The 23169-nt window shown below is 41.4% G+C and overlaps 1 protein-coding gene across 8 annotated transcripts in view; it reads left to right on the top strand.

Moving 5' to 3' along the window:
* The window catches only part of LOC135255700 (cadherin-8-like), a 187684-nt gene that overhangs the window by 3721 nt on the left and 160794 nt on the right, over positions 1–23169 (top strand). For 2 of the 8 annotated variants that reach the window (XM_064337215.1, XM_064337216.1), the window contains exon 2: positions 15143–15321. The gene's annotated coding sequence lies outside the window, so the exon portion shown is untranslated. Of the gene's footprint in view, positions 1–13500; positions 13853–14554; positions 14674–15142; positions 15322–23169 lie in introns of those variants that run through there. The other 6 variants (XM_064337220.1, XM_064337217.1, XM_064337223.1 and 3 more) reach the window with 6 other exon arrangements.

Genomic DNA, 23169 nt, shown 5'->3' with positions numbered 1-23169 from the left:
TTTTTTCCCTGCCTAATAAGGACAGGCATGGGAAGCCTGTCACGCTGCGGCACAGTCGCGGTGAATCCAAACTCGATTAAGGAGACGGCGCGGGTTCGGGGCGGAATTTGTTCACCTTTTGCGAGCGATAGCACGTGTGTACGCTAAGATAAAGACGACTTTTGGCTGTTCTTTCTAAAAAAAATAAAATGTACCCGATGTTAAAACATTTTTTTTTAAGAAACGTAGAAATAGGATCAGAGCATGGAATTAATTAGAGTTTCCTGGGTTAAAAAATAGAATTTTGAACCAAACACACGCCTCCTATCACAAGACACATTAATAAGTGGCTGGACACGTTTAACATGACACACTTTGTCTGGGTTCTTCTTTCCTACTGTAATATCCTTGTCAACACATATTCCCTCGGTTTTGTACATTTTCTTTTTCCTCACCTCGTTGCTGTTACTGTCTGGTTTCACTTTCATTATCGCCTTACTGTATGCTGCATGAATGGCAGCGCAACGGCACGCCCTGCGTTTCTAATGCAGATCCAGGTGGGGGCAGGTCTGGATGGCTGCCATTTTAATCCCGAAGGCGCGCAGACATTACATAAGGAATAGCGGGTATGGCGCGTGCCCTAATTATTAGGAGCAGTGTAATACGTAATTGAACCTTTCGTCCGTATACGAATGATCCGCTTTTACTTTTTTCCGAAAAGCATTCTATGGGAGCGTTTACGAAGACGCCTCAGAAGTAGCTTCACACCGGTGGAGTCTGTAACACGATAAACGGGGGGGTGAAAAAAAGGATAATGCCGCCACGTTCCCCGCGACAGAGGAAAGGGAAGCAAATCCTCCCTTCTGCTCATAGAAGATAGGATTCACTTCTTTCCCTTCCGCAAACACACCGTTGCATTAACTTATTCAAATAGGAGGTCAGACCACTGCGGTTGTTCCCAGACCTGTCCCAAAAAACTGCTCTTCAGCATCGGGGGGGTGGGGGGGGGGGGGGAGGGGGGGTACTTGAATTAATGTGCTTTAATCTCTTCCTCTTGACACTGGATTATAATGGGGGGGGGGAAGAGAGAGAGAACGGTGCGCTCCGCATGACTGACTGCGTCTTCTGAGACCATGTTCACATTAATGGACAAGGTGTAATGACGCCGCGGGAAAGTGCTTTTAAAACAGTTTTGCAAACTGGCGCCACAGTCACATGTTCAATGTGTTTCGGTTCCCACCATTTCCACATAGATTCAGTCACATGGTCTGATTCGTAAATCCTGGCGTAAACCCTAGGAGGGATTGCCTGCTTAGTTGTATCCTTTGTGGCCTTCCTTATTATATTGAATTTGTATTCATTTAGTTTATTTATATGATGAATATTTTCTCAATCTTTCAGTTGCAAATTGCAAGTTAAGTCAATGTTAAGGACACGTGTTCATTGAAATCCAGGCTGCTGTGCAGCATTTCTTGACTTTACCTCTATTGGCCAGTCACAATGATGTATTTGTTCAGTAACATTTACAGTGAGAGGGTGGCAGTTTGGGTAAAAAAAAAATAGCAAAGTATTTGCCCCATTTATGGTGAAGCATTTTAAAACTTTACCTCATTTAACTGCTGACAGGTTTGCAGATTGACCTTTTTCTGAGTCTCCTTCCACACAGCCAGGACCATAGCTTTCAAACAAAAAAAAAAGAACATAATATTTATGTGGCACAGATTCATGCTCCAAAAGAAGGATGTCTTGGTTAATCTACCTTCTTGCCAGATAATTCAACTAATGGGCTAATCTGAACAGACCTGGAATGAATGAATTAAACGAGTGCCTTACAAGATGATACCGTGGAAAGGAATTTACCGGTGTCATGAGTAATCAGAGAAGAGCCATGCGGTCTCGGTACTCTCAAACACCATGTCCTCTATATTGAGAGCGCCATTTAATGCCTCCTACTTAGGTAAGGCGAGCATTGCAGATTCCATGTCACTATTTGCATTCCACTGAGCATAAACATGTTCAGCTGGATTCAGAATATATGGTATAATTAGCTCCCCCCCCCCCTCCTTTTTCTGTGTGACTTTGATCTTTCATAAGAGGCTCTTTTATACGAGGCATCAAAGTTGTATGACAGAAGCAGATATTATTTTATGCTTTTCAAAACAATTCTCTTACTCGTCATGCCTCTTCTGCTCTCGCGCACACACACACACACACACACACACACGATGTGTACTTTGTTTAATCCTCCCTTCTCACCACGGCGTCCAGTATTCATGTCATAAGGCTGTACACTGAAAGAGCAGCTCTAACAGATGCACAGTGCATTGTGATTAGCAGTGCGGGATGGGCATTGACTCACTTTGTTGAGGAAGATTGCCTTATACCACAATCTACATCACCATTGTAGGTTCTTAACTTGGCCATTTAAAATGAATGAATGAAACAATAATAGATAAAGAAAAATGCAGTAAGCTATTGAAGTTACGTTGGTAGAGGGTGTTTTTTTAAATTTATTTATTTATTTTTAAACGGAATAGGTGCAAATATAGCCTATAACAGTGTCAGATGCACCGTACACATGACCAGTTACAAGCCAATATGTGGTGAATGGTGAATCCTTAGCTGGCCTGTAAACTATTGTGCGTACTAAACATGATGGCAGATATCTACTGTATGCACATTTGCTATGAATGCACAGACGGCATCCTACCCGAACCCTATGGTTAGACTCTGCACTTCTCTGCATTCTCTAAAATAGCCATTTGGCAAACCCACAAAATTACAGAGACGTTTGGTAAATACATCATCCACATCTGCTTCTGGAGTCTAGCGAGGTGTCCTCTGTTTTCCCATTTGTCATCTTTGGAAAAGCTGTGAAGTCCACCTAGTGTAACTTTAGATCAATCATGTTTTCTTATGATTAATGATCATTCCAAAGATCTCTTCTCAGGGCAAGCTGTAACTCCGGTGCCACTGTACACCAAGCATTGTACACTCGTCAAAAACGCAGTGACTGGACTGTACGCGTGGAATATGTTGTCTTATGCTATTGTTGTATTATTGTTATTATTATGATTATGATTATCATTGGACCAGCACGGTGGTGCAGTGGGTAGCACTGTCGCCTCACAGCTAGAAGGTTCCGGACTTGAATCCCCGGGCCTTTCTGTGTGGAGTTTGCATGTTCTCCCCGTGTTTGTGTGGTTTTCTTTGGGTACGCTGGTTTCCTTCCACAGTCCAAAGACATGAAGGTAGGCTAATTGGAGAGTCTAAATTGCCCATAGGTATGAGTGCGTGAGTGAATGGTGTGTGTGCCCTGTGATAGATTGCCTCCTGCCTCTTGCCAAATGCACGCTGGGATAGGCTCCAGCACCGCCCGCGACCCTGACATTATTATTATGATTATTATTATTATGACACATTCCCTGTAGATATGGCAACTCAAGAGTCTAGATTTTAGATTGATGGAAGTGCTAAAGAAGTGGGTTTTAAGTAACAGAATATTGGTAAAATGAGCAGTGATCCACATGGGAGCGAACCTGGGGGGTGTTGAGTTCAGTCTAACTTGAAAAGCATTTCTTTCATCTAATCTATGCATGCATAAGTACAGAGTATACTGTAGGTCTTTAGGTGGCACAAAGGTCACTGTGTAGCAGTGGAGCTCTGTGATGGAGGTCACTGGTATTCATTTTGTCTCTCAGTCCTTCTGTGATGCACGTGCCAATACGCCTCATAGCCTTAGCATGGTTTATAGAAGTTATTCTCTTAAGTGATTTTTTTCTTTTTCTATTTCCCACGTTTTCCATTACATTTTAACCGTAAGACACTATCCCCTGACCTAAATGTATTTTGGTCATTGCTACTGCAGTCTTAATGCATGGCCGGATGTATATAGCACATCCAAGCACACATATGTGTGTATGTACGTGTGTCTTTGAGCATGTGATTGAAAATTGTCCTCCTAATTCATAGAACGGAGGAGATGAACAAAACGTACAGAAATGCAGGGTGATGTTCCAGGCATTTTGAACTGAAAGCTTTCTGAAAACAGTGTTATTTCAAGGAAAGGATGGAATAAGCTGAATTGGATACGCTGAAATGTGTTGTTGCATTATGGTGCGCATCATTTTATTTGAGGAAATTGGTAGAAAGTGCCATGCTACCATTTCTGAAATGAACAAAATAAAAATAAAAATCAGAAGAACAGTGAAGCCTAATTCCTGTGTTCGAAGTAATTTTGCTATTAGCATTGACAAGAAAAAAGGTTTTTCTGTCTTAAAAAACGTAATCATATTACAGATCACTAAAATACATGAAAAACAAAAAAGGACTTCGGCAATCCATTGCGGGGCACACACACCATTCACACCTAGGAGCAATTTAGGCATCCCAGTTAACCTAGCCTGCATGTCCTTTACCTGCAGGAAACCCATGCGGACCCTGGAAGAACATACAAACTGCACAAAGAAAGGCTGCAGCCATGATTTAAACCCAGGATGATAATGATAATAATAATAATAATAATAATAATAATAAGTACTAATAACCTCAATTGGTTCACCCCAAGATGCAAACCAGTGATTAGCCTGGAGAACAGAATGGCCAGATTAGAGTTTGCTAAAAAGTACTTTTAAAAATAGTCTTATGGACACACTATATGGGTAATCACCTGCACCAAAGTGATTAAAAGAGGCAAGTATGGGGAAAGAAAGGAACTGCTCATGATCCAAAGCATATCACTTCATCTGGGAAACATGGTGGAGGTAGCATTGAGGCTTGGGCATGTATGGCTGCCAGTGAAGATGGCTCGTGCTTGTCTTTATTGATGATGCGAATGCTGATGGCAGCAGGATGAATTCTGAGGTTTACAGAAGCGTCTTATCTGGACGAATCCAATGCCTAAAAATTCATTGGGCGGAGCTTCAGCTTGCAGCAGCACAATGAGCCCAAGCATACTTATAAAGCAACCGAGTAGTTTATCAGGGCCAAATAGTCGCATTTTCTTGACTGGCCAATTCAATCACCTGGCCTGAACCCAACTGGTCATGCTTTTCACTTGATGCAGAGACTGAAAAAAACCAGATAATGGCTACAGTACGGGTCTGGCAGAATATCACCAGGAAGGATCTGGTTTTGTAGTTTTTTTTTTTTTTTCATTTTAAAAGCTTTGATACCCAATTTCTGGGTGATTTTAAGGCAGACAGAATTACTGTCTAACAGTAATGGGCAGGAAATGAATGGTTGTGTGATTTCCATCATCGCTATTTGCCATGCGTGCGTGTAGTGTTGGCAAAAAAGCATTACCATAAAAACGACACCTCTTTTTCCATCAGCCCACAAGGCTTTCCCTTGATTCCAATTATTGTTTTTATTTGACGTTCCTTTAATGTGTGCTTTCATCCTATCCTATTCAGCAAGGGGGGGTGGGGGGGGGGGCAGAGAGGGGAGCCATTTAAGTGTAATTATTAATGACCCAAACAACCTTGCAGAACTTGCCGTCGGTAGCGTTTTGCTGAACAAAGCCAAAGTTGCGCAGCGCCATTTATTTCCCGCTCAAACACTTTACCTCTGAAGGCCAGCGTCTTTTGTTCGGATGGGTAATTGAGTTCTAAACACGGTTCATGTTGGGAGGCTTCCGTATTGCTGAAGCAGTGAAAGAAAGAAACAGTGCAGCACTAATAACTTCCTTTGTTGTCCATTAGTGCTGCATTATCTGTCTTTCATTTAGTGGAATTAAATCACTTCTATAAACTTAGGAATAAAAGATAGTATCCATTATACTTCTATGGGTGACATAATTGATTGTATGGCACATTAACCGCATTGCATGAAGTAAAATAAAGTTAAAATAAATAAATAAATACATTATATTTGAACTTAGCAAAGGTTAATATTTTGAGTAATTCCCAGTAGAGCACAGACAGAGTCTCTCTCTCTCTCTCTCACACACACACACAAAGTCAATAAATCTTCCAGTGGATTTGCAGGAATTGGAGAAAGAACACTTCCCAGGGGACCAATCTGAAAAGAGATAAAAGAAGCTTTTATAGGGAACCTCAGCAGGAGCGGGACAGAGAGTCACAGAGGCGCACGGTCAGGTTTGGACGGGGCTTTTAAAGTATCATTCCCTCTCCCACTGGCACTGCCACCACCCCACTCAGTGGAGCACCCTCTCACCTCCTCTCCAGCTGAAAATAAAGAAATAAATAAGAAAAAAACGGATGTGTGTCTGTGAGACGATGACAAATAATATCTGCCTTCATGGGGACACTTAGCAAACCTTTACGCGCATATCCGCATAGACACACACACACACACACACACACACACGTTTAGGACTCCACTTAATGAATAAAAATAAATTGGATAGCAACTGTCAGCATATAAATATACTTGCTATTATATGTACTTGAAAAATGAAACATAAAAAATAAAATGCAATAAAATAAATCGAGTGATTTTTAATGAGCACAATTATCCTTCAACATAAACAAATTCTGCAGCTTACTAAAATATGTCGGTGTTGTGCAAAAAAAGTTTGTGTATTATTAGAACTCAGCAAGTAAATTGTTTCAAAACCCCATGTGACTAAGCTTTAATTTGTTGCTAAATGGAACAAAGAAAGTTTTTTTGAAGATACAAGGTTTTTACGTGACACCAGCAATTTGTCTTTAACAGAAAATAAATAAATTATCGAATTAAAAATATTCAACAACTTCAAATGAATTCCTAAAACAGAACGTGAAATCAGTGGGTTTCAGTTCCAACACTATTAATGATCTGGGACCTCCTGAGATTAGAACCCCCCTCCTGTGAACATATGATATTCCTGCATTACATATGGCGACGGTTAACATTCAGCATATCAACAAATAATGAGCTACTTCAGTTGAATGCATTCCTTACAGTGTTCATAATATTGACGTCAATGTGGTTTGTATGATTACACAATTGATATATTGACTATGAGTGTATTGCTGTTTGTTTAATCTAACCATACTTGTCTGTTTTTTATTAGTTTTTTATGTATTTATTGGTTGAAGAAATGTACCTTTCGTACCCATCGGAACTGGATGCAGTAGCTGTACTGTAGCTAGTAATCGCTTCCCAAAAGCAATCCTTTTCTCCTGCAGATGCGCTTCCATTCTCTCTCTATACCGCCGACTCTTCAGCCATTAGAACACTGGCAGGAAATGATGTCGTGTTTCTTGGGAAATCCAGTGGATGAACTGAAATACAGCAAAGCATGACTCTGCCGTGTTCAAACCCGGAGTAGATGCAAAGCTCAGGGTCATGCTTTAAGACCATGAGTAAACACACAGTTGGTTGTGGTATCAGAGAACCAGCAGCCTAAGGTGTAAATAATGGCTTTGATATTTTCAGAATGGTGGGTGGGGGTTGGGGGGGGGGGGGGGTGAGCGAGGGAGGGGTAGGGGGTGGGGGGAGGGAAGGAAGGGGGAGGGATGGGGAGCAAAAATGAAGCGAAAGCTTGAGTGAGAACAGGCACGCACTTTTGCCTTTTTGACATCTAGCGGTAAAACACAATCCCAGCAATTCCTTTGGAGGAGGTACGGACTTAGCGAGAGTGAGTGAAGGTTTGAGTGACACTAGTATCTGGGGTTTCTTTGTCAGAGCCAAACAAAAAGTAAAAAAAAAAAAAAAAGCCTGAAATCAGCTTGTCTGGAGGTCAGTGTGTGCTGAGTTCTTAAGACCCTCCCAATAGACTTTGTTTAAGTGCTGACGCTGTAGATCTACGTCCAGACCTTTAGCGATCACGGGGTGATTGACGTTCAATTGATGTGTCAGTGTACACAGCGCCATTGCTATGCCACCCTGCCCTTGACCCTAATGCTACCTCCATCACAATGCTTGTATGCTTTAAAGTATGCTCTTTATACAGGGTGCTTCATGTTGATTTACTACCGTAGCTACTGAATGACCAAGCCACCAGTGCCCTGTCATAGCCTGTCAATCTCAGGTTAAAACAGCAGTTTAGGTTATTTTCCATCCAAAGGTTTATTTCGTGAAATCGTTATAAGCGAACACCATATTCTGGAAAAATGGGGATCGAGTGGCGATGATGGTTTTGCTTTGAAATAAAATCTAAAAAAAGAACAATGTTTGAGCCAAGTCTGTGACCTTTCACGAGACTATTTTAAAATTCCTTATTCTGCTCAATCAAAAGGCGGTCCAATAATTAATTTTTCTTTCGAAAGACAGGTCTAGGAGCCCTTTTAAAGGGATTGTGATGAGTTGCTTGCTTTTTGAGTGATTGGAGACTCCAGTCATTATGGTCTGAAAGAGGTCTCAGAGGAGGGTAAGAATAGAGCACATTCTTAGAGAGCACCCCAGGAGTACTCCTCTTCCGCTGTCGGCTTGGTTAAAAACTGTCAACTGATCTTGTTATGTGGGCAGTGATGGAGGTGCTGATTGGTAGTCGCCTGGAGAGGGTCGGCGGGGGGTGTGGGGGAGTTGGATACAGGGGTTCGGCTGGTGGCAGCTGCGTTTCGCCCGCTCCCGCTACTCAAGTTCCTCATGCTGACCCGGCACGCTCTGGTGCCCCCGCCCACAACCCCCCGCAAGAACTTGCGCTGCCCCCTGCTGTTTGGGAAGGATCCATGCCTATCAAAAAGTGTCTGACTTATTAACACAGCCTTGCCTGCTGTGAAGACGTTCCAAGGAGGCCTGTGTGTGTGTGTGTATGTGTGTGCGTGCGTGCATGTGCGCATAACTGCATGTGAGCTTACACGTTTTTGTGTGAATCTGTTTCGTTTTGTTTGTGCGCACATGAGTTTGGCTTTCCCTGCGCGCACGCTTATTTGTTTGTCAGAGTGTACGTTTCCTTTTCCTAACAGCATTTGTCATTCATGGGTGCTGGCAGAGACACTGCGGTTTCCCCATACATTATCTGACCGTGCTGCTAAAATCCCTCTCATTTACATTTAGAGTGAAAGCCGCTCTGGCACGTTCGCTGCTCAACTCGGACAAAGTAGCGCTTTGTGGCTGTCATAACAGGAAGCAAACCACCGCCATTTGCAGTCCAGCAATCTAATTTGCTGTGTTTTTTGTATGGATCCTTTGAGCAGCATCAGCTTGGGGTAGTGAAATCAGATTCCACCCATGGAAACCCCCGGGTGAGGGGCTGGGGCGGGGCGGGGCGGGGCGGGGGGGAGCACTAGAATTCCATCACATTTTTTCCCCGATTTTCTCGTTTTCAATTTGACGTGCGGTGAGGGCATCCTTGGGTTGACGCAAATCTGATTGGGCCGCAGATTGGCCGTCATTAACGTCTGTCTCCGTTTGTTTGTCTGAATAAAAAAGGCCCCCTGCTCCTTTCTGCTCCTTTCTTTGGTGGAAATATGAATCCTCTCTAATCATCAAGCTCACATGCCACTTTAAGTAGACCACATTTCACTATTGACTATCCCTTTTCTAGAATTCTCCGTTTGCTACTGACTGTTTTTGGGCCCCAAGAGATGGCGAGAGCTGACTGGATACAGAGCATAGCAACCGGTCTCCTTCCTGAGTGGACAAACCAGAAGTGGCACAGGGCAAATGAAAGCACCAGTCAGTTCTGAGCAAAATGGCCCAAAGTTGCGTGGCCCGAAATCAAGGGAATGCAGGGGGGGGAAAAAACCTTGCTTTCGGCAGCAAGTACAGAGCTAGAATTCTTATTCTGGCTAAGCAGTGTGCAGTAACTGTGCATTGAATGTTTAATATCACAGCATTATTCAAGCACTAGAAGTGCGGTAATTTCTATGGTAATTAGCACTAAAATTATTGCCTTTCCTCCTTGTAATTGTGTTCCTCAGATACCATACAGCATTAGTTAAATAATACTCTTGTGATGGGACATATGTACTAATTGCCTCCACACAGTCATAATTGTGCTTGTGTTAGAAGTTTTAATTGTATAGTTATTTATCACACAGGCTGTAAAGGCTGCTAAGCTCAGAACAGGGAGCAACACAAAATGTTTATTTTATCCGTTTATTATTTTATTTCAAGTTCCTTTATCGCAATTTGATTGAGTTTGCCCTGTTGGGAAACAGAGACATTTGTCAGAGTTTATTTTCTTTAAAATGTAAATCTTTGAGGTTGCCACTATTTATTTGGAGTTTTTTTTATTTTTTTCTGTTTTGTTTATGTAGGAAGCGTATGGGACTGAACAGCTCATGCTTTTAAATGACTGCTGTTGGCTGTCACCTTGAGGTCTGTGCTTTATTAAATCCCAGGTACGCATATTCCTCTCTGTATTTATTAAAACAGAGAAGATGTTCATTTTAGATGCATTGTCCTTCAGCCCAGGAGAAAGGACGACAGTGTGTTTCTATATTATAATCAGAGAAGCAAGCGAGGATATTGCCAGAATGTGTTACAATTTGTACAACTGTCATTGTGCCATCCTACAGAAATTAAAATGCACTTCAAGTTAATATTTTAATAATTACTTTTTGCATTCTCTCTCCCTGTATCTCTCTCTCTCTCTGTCTTTCTCACACACATAGGCTACATGCACGCACGTGCACACACACACACACACACACACACACACACACAATAAATCTCTATGGAGAAAGTTAAGCCTACCTACTGGATCACAGTTTGATCTTACAAAATTACATTTGTTTTCTTTTTAATTTTTGTCTTTGCTAGCAGCCAATTACAGGAGCATCATAGATAATTTCAAACAGTCAAACAGTATTCATTTTTCCAACAATAATTGTTTAGGATTGGTATAAATTTATGTGCTATAGTGAAGTATTTCAGCACAGTAAGCAAACTGCATCCAACATTGTAATTATTTTTATTTATTTATTGTTAAAGCTGAGGGCTGCATGGATTAAAATATTAATCAGACTGATTAATCAACGAAAACACTCATCAAAAACACTTTGAACTATGTTAATCTTGTTTCCCACAGCTTTTTTTTTTGGATGCATAATCTAAAAAGACGGGACAAAGGAAAATAATTTAAAAAAAGTAAATAATCAAAATGTAAACATCTGTTGTTGGCACTCCATCAGAGCACCAGTGCAATGGAGTGTAGAATTCATAAATGAAAGTTACATTATTAAATTTCAAGGCAACATGAAATAAAATCTATGCATGTAAGAGTTAACAGTGTGGCAGTGCTGTGTATCTTCGGAGTAATCATCTGAAAAAAAAAAAAAAAAATTCAGAGAGACAATAATTGTAGTTATTAAAGTTAGGGATACCAAAAGACTGGTTGCAAAATCCCCCAAAGCACTAACATGACCGAAATATCAAAGTCTTTAATTAAGTGCAAAATTAAATAAGGTTGTTTGCTTAATACACAGTTGGAGTTCCTTCAGCTATTGGACTAATCCGGCGTATTACGTCTGATTATTTATTAAGCTACATGTGGTTTATGCTAGGCTGTTCATTTCCATTGTCTATAGTCTCCATATAGACAATGGAAATCATAGTCTGGTTCTTTTGTAAAAGCAGTTTGCAATGTCTGTCAATGCCATATCTCTACTTGGATTATAAATGAGTAAACTGTAAGTGAGAACTACAGTAGCCAGCAGTCACACACCGCAGGAGGGGATCCAGCCCCCTGTCCGTGGGAGCACACAGCATGCCTGCTGCCTACCGTGTGTGTGCGTGCGCGAGTGTGTGTGTATGTGCGTGTGTGTGTGTGTGTGCGTGCGTGCATATGTGTGTCTGCATGTGTGTGGGTGTGTGTGTGTGTGTGTGTGTGTGTGTGCCAGCAGGGGAGCAGTATTTAAACCATAGTTTGAAAGTATTTGATATTCATGGAGTGTGAAAATAAATAAATAACCAAATAAATGCAATGGCGGTACCGCGTGAGCATTGGTCTGTGTGAGACATGCTGTAATTACAATGCAGATAACGTCGCTGAAACCTTGCTTCTCTATTTACGAAAGCAGTAATTTGCGAGCCCGGCTGGGGGACCAACGCCTGTCAGCTTGGTCCGCTCGTCATCTGGCATAATGCGCATTCAGCTGAGCGGGCCACATTGGGCCTTTCAGACGGAAAAAAAAAAAAACTACTTTTGAATAATAAATGGAATTCCAGTGCCAAACTCTCAGAATAGTAGTAATGCTTCTCCGCTTTTCATTGTTCGGTATCCCTGGCGATTACGTGCGCGCGCGTAAAGGGACTGAACTGCCCAGTGATGGAATGTGTTTGCTCATTAGTTTAGGGTTAGCATCTGCATAAAGTCACCGGCGTGACAGCAGAGGACGAACCTACATGGAGATGAATGTCAGCGACTGTAGAGCACTGCATGAGGCAATATAACTGGCCTGCTCTGTTGTCCTCTTATCGGGGAAAACTGTTATTGATTTCCTTCTTGGCAGAGAGAAGTGCTGGTCTCTAGAGCTGACATTTATTAATCTCCCCTAATCCATGTTTTGCTTCAAGCAACTTGGGATCCAAGTGAAAAATACTTTTTTGAAATTTTGAAGTATTTTTAGTTTATATATATATATATATATATTTTTTTTTTTCTTTTAGATGTGAGTGAAATTTTGATTCTGCACTCTGCTGCTGTGATGTGCAGTATATAATGTGAAATGAAGAAGAAGAAGAGCCAAGCCTGGTGCTGAGGGGAAGTAGGGCTGCTCTGTGTCCTCGGAGGCAGGCTGGTTTAATGGCAGACCTGTGAACTGTGCGTGTTTTCTGTTTGAAGTTTGAACCGGCATGAATTCAGAGCCAACCACCAAACACCTTACAAATCTGATGGCAGGCTTAAATCAGACTTTTTCACTGATTTTTATTTATTTATTTATTTATTCATTCATTCATCAATAAATAATATTTATTATTTGTTGATACACAGCATAGAGAAACACCCTCTGTGCTTCAAGTCCAGACCTGATTGGTTTTTGCAAAGAAAGCCCTGTTTCCGTGGATACACCGCATCTCCTCGCGGTGACTCCCCAAAATGACACCCGTTCCGTCCTCACGCTTCACCTGCTGCTTTATCATTAGACCCGTTCTCTCAGGCCGGCGCTCTGAAACCTTCCAGGAAGCGAGCGGTCTGTGTGACGCTGTCGTCTGCCATCACGTCTGGAAGGACACCTGTGACGGCGAGCTCTGACGTGCGGAGCAGTCTATCCAGCTCCGGGCCTCCCTGACCTTAAGCTCGAGAGACGCACGACGGTCTATTTCAGACGCTGCCAACCGGTGACATTTTGGGTGGCAAAATGTAATATTTGCTAAAGTTCATTGCACACATGACAGAAAAAAAATGACAGTTTCTGGACTAAATCCCTGTGGGATTAACCTCAGGATTCAACCTCTTTAACTGCGAGACGAGATTAAAATGCAAGTTTTTCCGTATCGTTTTCTGTCTGAGTGCATGTGTGTGTGTGCGTATGCGTGTGTGTTTGTCTGTGTGCGTGCATGCATGCACATGCATGCGTTTGTGTCTGTGTGTGTCTGTGTGTGTGTGTGTGTGGATTTGCTGATGAATATGCATGCCTGCATGTGTAAATGTGGGTGTCTTAGCAACGTGCGCTCTCCGCTAGGGTCAAAGCGTCGGCCCCTGTAGTCCCAGCTTGCTCCCAGCAGGGAAGGTCAGGGCAGGAGATTTTCCGAACCAGAGGACGCATCATCACTATCACTTACCCCTGTCTGAGGAAGGTTGTAGTTTTTTTTTTTGTTTTTTTTTTTTGCTTTTCAAATCAATGCAGAGGACCGAGGTGAGGAGTGTGAGGCTGGCCTGCGTATGGATGATCAAAGCTACAGACGCGGCTTCTGTCTGAGTCAGGCGATCGATGGCGGCTGCAGGCCCGGTGGCCTGGGCCGGGGTGTGAGGAGCAGGAGCGGCGTGTAGCGCTGCATATTTCCTCTTCGGGATGAAAAGTTTACACTCGCTCAGGTGAATCTCTGATGAGAGCGGTGGCTAAACGCCGAGGGACTTACAGAACAACACCGATAATGACATCTACTCTGGGGCCTGAACACTCACATTTACATTTGTGGTTACTCCACATCTGAGGCTGTCAATTTACGTTGAAGTTATTTTTAGGAATAGGACAAGGCAGGACACAGTGGGCGACTGTGTGTGCAGACTCTACTAGACTGTGGGGCGAAGGACCTGCGCTTGAAATGACATTGAAACCTTTGCTAATGACGGGGAGGCTAAAGTTAGCTAACTTCTTTTAGCATGTAGTTCTTTCCGCAGGTATTGTTTGCTAATTAGCTAGCTACATATGCTTGGCAGACATTCAAATTAGAGTTAAATAAAGGGAAACGTTTTACTTTAATGTATTATACACACAGATGCAAACAATCAAAAATATACTATTTGTAACATATTTACTGTGAGAACATGCCCTTATCCCTTACCGAAACAGAATGTACTGCAATAAATTGTGACTATGTGGTCACTGTTTTTGGAAGTATAATGAGTACATCTCGCAGCAACATGTTTGTGTCTGAAAGTGGCAGTAATTTGTATATCTGTCTATATTGTGACGCATTGCAATATCTTTACAAACAAGTCGGTTTCACAGATCTTTCAAATGTAGATCGCTCCCCTTGTACACACCTGCATTTCACAGACATTAATTTCTTCCAGGATCACACTGTCATGCAGCCACCTGGTGCTGAACCCATCACAATCAATCAAGTCAATTAACCAAAGGAATCACTGAATCCGTTTCTGAAGACAATGATTATGATCCACGATTGCCATTTGTAAGTTAAATGACCAAGGATTCTCTTGATTAAGCTCATTATTACCATGCAGTTTCATATTAAATACCAACACATGCAATGTAATTATCCACAGTATACCATTCCATATGATTAGTGGAACTGCCTTTTCTGTTTTGCACAAAATCATAGTTTTACTGGGGAAAGAAGACTAATAATGCAAAGCTGGACAATTTAATACAATTCAAGACAATACAATGAATAATAAAATGAAATGATGATTAAAGAGTAAGAGTGGTTGACGGGTGAATCGTACATATATTGGTATTCAGAAGAGCTTCTGCACAAGACAATGTGATTTTGAGATGGCGGACAGTCCACCCAGCAAGTTATAATTAAAAACTTGTTAATCATTTAAATAATTCATCATTGGTCATTAATCAATAATCAATGTGTGATGTATTCCTGTGCATGTTTAAAGTTATAAGACTGGCCATCTCATGTTTTGCAGTCTTTTCTCCAGCAGAAGCGCATGCCTGACTGTCTGAAGTGCGAAGCGGGCTCTTTTTAGGACTGAGGCGGACCGCGTGAAGTGGCAGGGCATCAGGACGTTGAAGTGAGTCTCTTCTGAGGATAAAGACAGCGCAGAGACCTCGACGACAAGCAGCGCCGATGCCTGCTTTGCTGTCAGTGAGTTACAGAGTCTGTGCAGTCTCACAACGCGTCGTGCATCTCACACACACACAGCGTTTACACCCCTTCTTTTTTAACTGTCTCGGAAGCAACAGGCCGAGGCAGCGACTGGCGCTTCCGATCGGCTCTTTCTGATCCGCGTCTCTCCTCGCTGACGTGCGCGTTTTAAAGCTGGAGCGGCCGAGACGTGGGAGTTTATGTGTTCAAAGCAGAACTGAGGTGTCTGGACTAGTCTTTGCATCTAAACAGACAGCGGATCGGCGGATGCTACTGTACGAGCAAAACAAGCGGCCGTCAGTTGATAAGAGCGCTCGCAGGGCGGTGTGTCAGTGTGCAGCGATAAAGTACACGAAGACAACTGAGGCAGTACGTGAATGCTTGTGATTAAACCTCCGTTTCACAATTACAGGCGCTAGGTTGTTTGCGACAGACAGCTCGGTCATTAATGATTCTGAAGCTACTGGATTCATATTGGCTCTTTTGTTTTGTTTGTACAGATTCAACTGCATTTTCTCTACATCTGAGAAATTACGCATTCAGATTTAATGAATTAAGCATGTGTTCTTCCTTCAGCATTTCAACTGTTTAAGTTGAGTTTCAGTTTCTTTCAAGCTTGAAAATAAGGGATTTAAAATGAGTTATTCCAAATTATATCTGTCTACCTTAGTTCTGTTATGTTGTTTTATTTCATTTTTTTGTTACAAAAATTATACACAGTAAAGCAAAACACCAGTGGTGACACTGAACTATGACTCCTGTCCTAGTTAATTAGATGTTTAATTCCCCTGCGTATTGTTTCAGACTAAGGCTCTACACGTGTAAGTGCTTACCTTCTGCTTGTCTTTCATTGCTCTTACGGCTACGCGATGTAATTTATGCAATGCACATTGCAATATTTTCTTTTTTGCTTAAATGAGTCTCGTAAGTGTGGTGGCATATTCAACACCTTTACATGCAAAGCATACACACATATATTACATTACATTACAGGCATTTAGCAGATGCTGTAATCCAGAGCGACTTACACAACTTTTACATAGCATTTTTACATTGTATCCATTTATACAGCTGGATATATACTGAAGCAGTTTCGGTTAAGTACCTTGCTCAAGGGTACAACGGCAGTGTCCTAGCCGGGAATCGAACCTGCGACCTTTCGGTTACAAGTCCAGTTCCTTACCCACTGTGCTACACTCCGCCTAAAGCTAAATTACAAAATGAAATAAGATGTTGATACACCACGTTTTCTCTCTAATCAAAAACTAGTCCCTGTTCTCACCTTAGATTTACTTCACACAAAACTCTATTTTTATAGCGAATTATAATACATTGGCGGACTAAGAAGCCAGAATCTCCCTGGTGAGGTGCCCCATTTGTATCTCCTTGACCCTTACAAAGGAAAACTGTCACAAACTTTGTCAAATAGCAGAAGTGTCCTGCCCTGAAAATCACAGGATCAATCGAGCTGACTCATCCGCTTGGCGAGTCCGATCCACAGTCGGGCGTCAGGGCGTGGTGATACCGCCATCGATCATCGTGATGAGACAAAATATTGGCTGCTGGTGACAGACGCTGAGCAATGGGACTCTGTTAAGTTCAGCTGTGCTGAGCTGACTAGATCAGCACTCCGTGGTCTCCAAACTGTCCAAATCCACTCGACAGCAATGGATTTAGAAGAACCATATTGAGAAAATGAAATGTAAGCTTGCTTTATATGTGTGTGTGTGTGTGTGTGTCTGTGTGTGTTCGTGTGTTTTCTAAGTATTGGAAGTTTAGGAAATTTCTAAAAAAAAAAAAAAGGGAAAGAAGAATGGGTTTCATAGTTGTAATGAGTTTGGTGAAATACATTGTACAACAATTAAAAATAACACATTTTTTTAAAGAAGAGAGAATTGTCATATATGCAAATGCACAATGATATAATAACGAGCACAAGCTTTAAATTCTTGAGAATCACATAATTATGAAAAAGTATAAAGGGTGGGAAATTAGGAAATATTCCTCATGTAACCTCCATTTTCTTTCTCATAGCAAAGCCTCAGTTGGTGGTGGAGCACAAAAGTGTCCTTAATATATTTACAGCATGGTCAAATTATTTATCTATTAATAATGCCGTAATGTCTTAGGAAAAACTATTGCATATGTTACCTGCGGTTAACAGAAATACAATATTTTATAACAGGCTATACATTCATTTTGATGCTTTGCAGAAATGCCATAATTTCTACATAAATACTGTATTTGTGCTTTGTTTTTTAAATATTTTTTTATTCTGGATTTGTGTGTCAGGTTTCTTAGTGTGCCTTTATTTTATGATGCATACAACTGTGTGTATATTAATTTGAACATACAATATGCTCATATTGATTCTGGCCATAAAACATCCCGGTCAGTATATAAACAGGAAATATTTTATTGGTTAATGTGTTATCAAGGTTTACTCGATAGCTTCAGAAACTGTGAAGAAGGAAGGATTTCCCAAAGGAAGGATTTTAGCTCTCAAAACACTTATGGAAGTCCCCATAGCCCTGGAAAGGTATAGGCTACATTTTATTTCATATTAGCTCACTGGCAGAGGGAAATCACTACAGTGTGTTGTATGCCACCAAATACCATTACCATTCCATTACTCAGAAGCCAGTGCATCATTACAAATTCAGTGACGTCACCAGTGTAGGGTTGCCTCATCCAGACCATTTTGCAGAGCATTAACACACAGCAATATACTCCTCGAACGCTGTCGTCGCTGGAACGCGCCGTCAACTTCTCTCGCCCGCGCAGTCCCGCTGACCTCACGATTTCGGTTTGGTTTCGTTCGGATTTGCTTCGAGGTCCTCGGGTCTGAAGCAGCGCTGGACACCTTCTGCGGTAAATGTCAAGTCTAGACTGGCTTAATGGGGTCTGCTCCTGTCAGCAAATACAATTGTTTTATTTTTCTTTTTTTTTAGGATGTGTCAATAGGATTCAAGAGAGCTGTTGAACTGTTTTGAAATGAGACCCCCTTAGGGAGGAGCAGCGGTACATTTAGATGAGGAAGCGCAGGTGGCTACGGGGGCATGGCTTCATTCCTGTGGCTGTTCCTATTGGATCTGCTTATGACTCATTTCTACCAATATTATCAATTCCTCTATGACTGACACGAGCTTAGTGTAATAGATTATTTTCTGCGTGGAGGTCATTTCTTCATTTACTTTCTATAGAATGTGTAAACAAAACAAAATAAAATTACTCGGTATTCAGTGTCTATCTATATTTATTTATTTTATTCACGTTGAGGCCAGTATTCCTAGAAAAAAAAAAAAACACAAAAAGAAAGCACATATTTCAACTTTAGTTCACAGGAAGAAAAGATCTTTTCAGTTAAAAAAAAAAAGGCTTGAATGGCTCTGGATTTTAGTCGAGATTTCGCCTTGACATTGACATATTACTGTATGAAAATGCACGTGGCAGAATGGTGAGCTGCATTGTGTGTGTAGAATGGATGAAGCGCAGTGTTGATAGTTATGTGCCGTAGAGAAACAGCAGAAGGGCTGTACCTGATATAGAGCAAACTATGTTGAGGCAAAAGGACTGACATGAGAAGCCTGGGAAAAAAATATAAATAAATAAATAAATAAATAAAAATTCCCAGGGTTTTTCCCCCCACAGGATTATGGGAAGCGTAGGGAATCTATTACAAACCCTATTAAATGTCGTGTGGCCGCCAGTCAGTTGTGTAGTTTAATCCCTGGAAACCGTGCCTGCAGCACAAAGAGAACGATGCACAGCTGCAGAATGTGGAGCCATCTCTTTAAATACCGTAAATGAGTAAACTGATAAAAGAGAGAAATGGAACTATGGTAGAATGCATGAGTATCCAGAACCGAGATGATAGTTCTAGAGACAAAACTCTAACCCCAACCCCAAACATCACTCTCCCAACCCCCCCCCCCCCCCCACTCAACCCACACACACGCACGCACCAAATGCATTTCAAATATTACTCCGTTCAGTTCTTCACTTTGTGTTCATTTTCATTCATTTCACAATGGGACATTTTCATTGTTTTTTTTATTATGCAATATAACAGTGATATGTTAATTGGTTAATGCCCCCGATTAAGAAAACTGAATTGCATAAACTATGCTAACTGTTTTAGGACACATACATTTCTTCCATATTGGTATTCTTTGCCAGTTTTCCTTGTGATTTGCAGTAATTTGGCAGGAATCGACATTATGACTAGCTGGACATGAAAAGGGCACACTTTTATGGATCGTGGAGAGGAAAGCTTAATTGAGGTGGACTCGGCAGCAGAAATCAAGATGAAGTTGCGATGAAACAACTCGATGCTGATCTGTGTCTCTGCAGTAGTAATTTATGGCTACACCTCCATACAAGTGATCACCGCCCTAATAGAACTGTGACACACTGTCTTTGAAAAAGGACGGGACAATTAATCACAACTTAGCTTCTGCCATTATCCTGTCCTTTGAATCCTAAACCGGGTAAAAACATTCCTTCATCCATATAATTGTACTCCGCAAAATATATATTTATATAGTGTTACAATAACTTTATCTAGCGAGAAGAAAGTCAAAATTCCATTCACACCCATAATGCCATTCACTCTGGACTGATTAAATTACATGTTTCACTGGTTCTTAATTGCCTTTTCTGTGCAACTTTTATGTGTGCTCCATTTTACAGTCCATGAGGAAAATAGTGAAAAGGATGAAATTATACTCACAAACACAAGCACAGACAGACAGACAAACACACACACACACACACACACATACGTTTGTATTGCTATACAGGACTTCCCATTGACTTACATTTATTCCGTAACCTCTAACCCTAATCCTAACCCTAACCCCAACCACTACATGCCTAACCTTAACCCTAACCATAACCCTAACCCTAAGTCCTAACCCTAAAACAGCCTCTTGAACTTGTGGGGACCAGCGAAAGGTCCCCACCTTGCATAGTTTTCCTCATCTTTTCATCCTTGTGGGGACATTTGGTTCTCAAAAAAATGGTAAAACATGCCCACGCACACACACACACACACACACACACACTATCGCCATGCCATTTAAAAATTAATAAATTAACACTTTAACATTAACTCATTTTACATATAAAAAATGTATATGAAATTGAAAAAAACAATGTAAATATGTAATGCAGCTACTGTTGGTTTGTATAAAGGAAGCAGCATAAAATTCTAAACATTGTTAAATCTGCTAGCATCAGGGTTGTTGTCCGGAAACATCTTTTCAAAGCTAATGTTAGCAGCTAACCAATGAAAATAGTGTTGGCCAAACTTCCAACAACCCATTTGACAAAGCTAGGCTGATTGTATGTATTGTTAGCAAATAATTCTCACGTTGAAGTCAACAGCAAGAGGTCATCAAAAAGAAAAGCACTTAAAAACTCAATTGCAGCCCGAGTACCATCAAATGTCTGGCCAATTAAGTTGTTCGAGGACTGGGGGTTTGTCAATACCAGATTAAAAGTATATCAAAGTCAGAACATGGATTCCATGTAAAGACCTGCTGTATAATCACAGCAATGTGTAACAACAATGGAGTTCACCTGAGTTTTCTTATACTATGTACGTCCAGAATACACCGGTCAAAATCAGCATCCTGTTTTCTGAAAACAGAAATTGCATAGTGATCAGCTGCATTGTGGGTAATGGCAAAAATACCATTTTCAGTCAGATGCATTTATGGTCCTGACTAACTTTAATGAAGGAGAAATAATTCAGCCATCAGGCCACATGAATCGGAATCAGACAGTTACTTAAAGTTCCCGATCAATATAGATATCTGAAACACAGCAATTTATCATATTCAGGCCCCATAGTGGTTGAATGTACCTCGTCATAATTAATTACACGCGGAGTAAAGTGTAACATTAATAATCGGTGTGACAGAAGAGGAACGATTCCTGGGATGAAGACTGATGACAGTTATAAGCATTGGGCATGACAGTCAGAACATGCTGGAGATTGAATCTGTGGCCTTCTGTGCAGGACATAAATTATCTCAGAGAGCGGGATGATTGATGCATTTGCACTGGGTGTGGGTTGCACCTGGGGTTCGGATTGCATACCCAACCCCCCCCCCCCGCCAGCAGCCGCGCATTTCTTTTAGAGTGCGGCTGCGAGCGGACCCCGTTCCCAGGCGCGACAGGTAGTAGGCCAGAATGACGGGCGGCTCTTTGGCGAGGGGTCCTGCCGTTACCTGTGTGAAACGTCCTCGCTGACCGCGATCGCCGCGCTCCCAGTCCTGAAGGACGCGGTGCGGGACGGTGGGCGGTGGCGATGGCGATGGGGAGCGTATCATCAGACAAACGAAGACTGTCAGGATCCCCCCAGCCTGTGTGTGTGTTTATATTACCGGGTCATGTCGGCTCAATCCAGACATCCACTGTTTATTTCTGCAGATTTACACCTAACTCTCATGACAAGCTACCTTTGGGAACCATACTTCTCCCTCCATAAGGCCTCTCTCTCTCTCTCTCTATATATATATATATATAATACATACAGTGTATTGCACTTATATACAGTATATTGGACTTAAACACAACTTTCTAAACCAGTAAAACATGAAATATCACTGCACAAAATATGCCAGAGGCACAGAGAGAAGTAAAAAAAAGCCTTTATATCCCATGGTCACGGAGTTAATTTATCTGTCCCCATTACTTGAGATGATTTGCCTAGCGACAAATGCTATCATTTGGTCTGATTCACATCTAAGCATAGTGCAATAGATTATTTTGAGGGTGGAGGTCATGCTTTTCTTTAAATTAAGGATGTGTCAGCAAAAACTCCTAAAACTGTCAAAGCTAAGCAAATTATGTTTATTGATTCATTTGCAATGATGTTATCTTGTTGACATTTCATCCAGCAGTGAATGCTTTAAATGTTTGCTTATACTGCAAATAGAGTAATAATGGGATAGTGAGCACACACACACATAAATTGTTTGGCTCGTTCACATTAGTATGCTTTCATTGTCCTTGTGAGTAAGAATGTGTGTGTCATTCTTAAAGTGCTCCTTAAGCTTTCCGAGAATTAACTTCACTGAACACAATATTTTATGTTTAAAGGTCCTGTGGAAATAAATATTAATTAAAGAAACGCAATTCTGCTCTATTTAATGGTTGCCATCTTTTTTCTTTTCATTCATATTTTGATATTTCAACTTTGCAATTTGCAGGTTGCATTGATTTTGAAGGGAATGAAATTCATTCATTCATCCATCCATTAAATCATTCTTTCATTCATTCATTCACTCATTCTTCTAGGGGGCAAATTAATAACACCAGCTGCGATAAGGCTACCATTATAAAAGATAGTGCTATGTTAGTGTAGTATGAACTAAATATGATGTATTACTACTGATATCCATACATTATCTATACCCGCTTATCCTGGGCAGGGTCGTGGGGGATAGGATGGCCTCTCCCTGTAGGCAAGGCTATGTAATTTACCATTTATTCTGCTCCTGCCTGGTCAGCCCTGATCGTCAAACAGTATAAACCATGGCAATGATTGTGGAAAGAGTCATTACCCAGATGTTCTACAGTCAAATGCTAAATAAGAATGTACTCTCACAGAATGTCTTGATTTACCCCTCAAGTGGCCTTATATATACATACACGAGTGATTCATTCATAGCCATAAATATATAAGTCAAATCTGGCCAAACATACATAGCAGTGCTGAATGCAAATGTGACTCAAATCTTGCATTCAGGGCATACTGGCTTTCAGACACGCATACCGTTAAAACCTTCCCGCCCGCGTTGCAGTCGCAGAGGGCAACCCTTCATGTTTCGGCGGGGT

This window comes from Anguilla rostrata, chromosome 5 (assembly GCF_018555375.3).
Source record: "Anguilla rostrata isolate EN2019 chromosome 5, ASM1855537v3, whole genome shotgun sequence".
Taxonomy (NCBI): domain Eukaryota; kingdom Metazoa; phylum Chordata; class Actinopteri; order Anguilliformes; family Anguillidae; genus Anguilla; species Anguilla rostrata.
The sequence above is the reverse complement of the archived record's forward strand: the minus strand, read 5'-3'. Positions and strand labels throughout refer to the sequence as shown.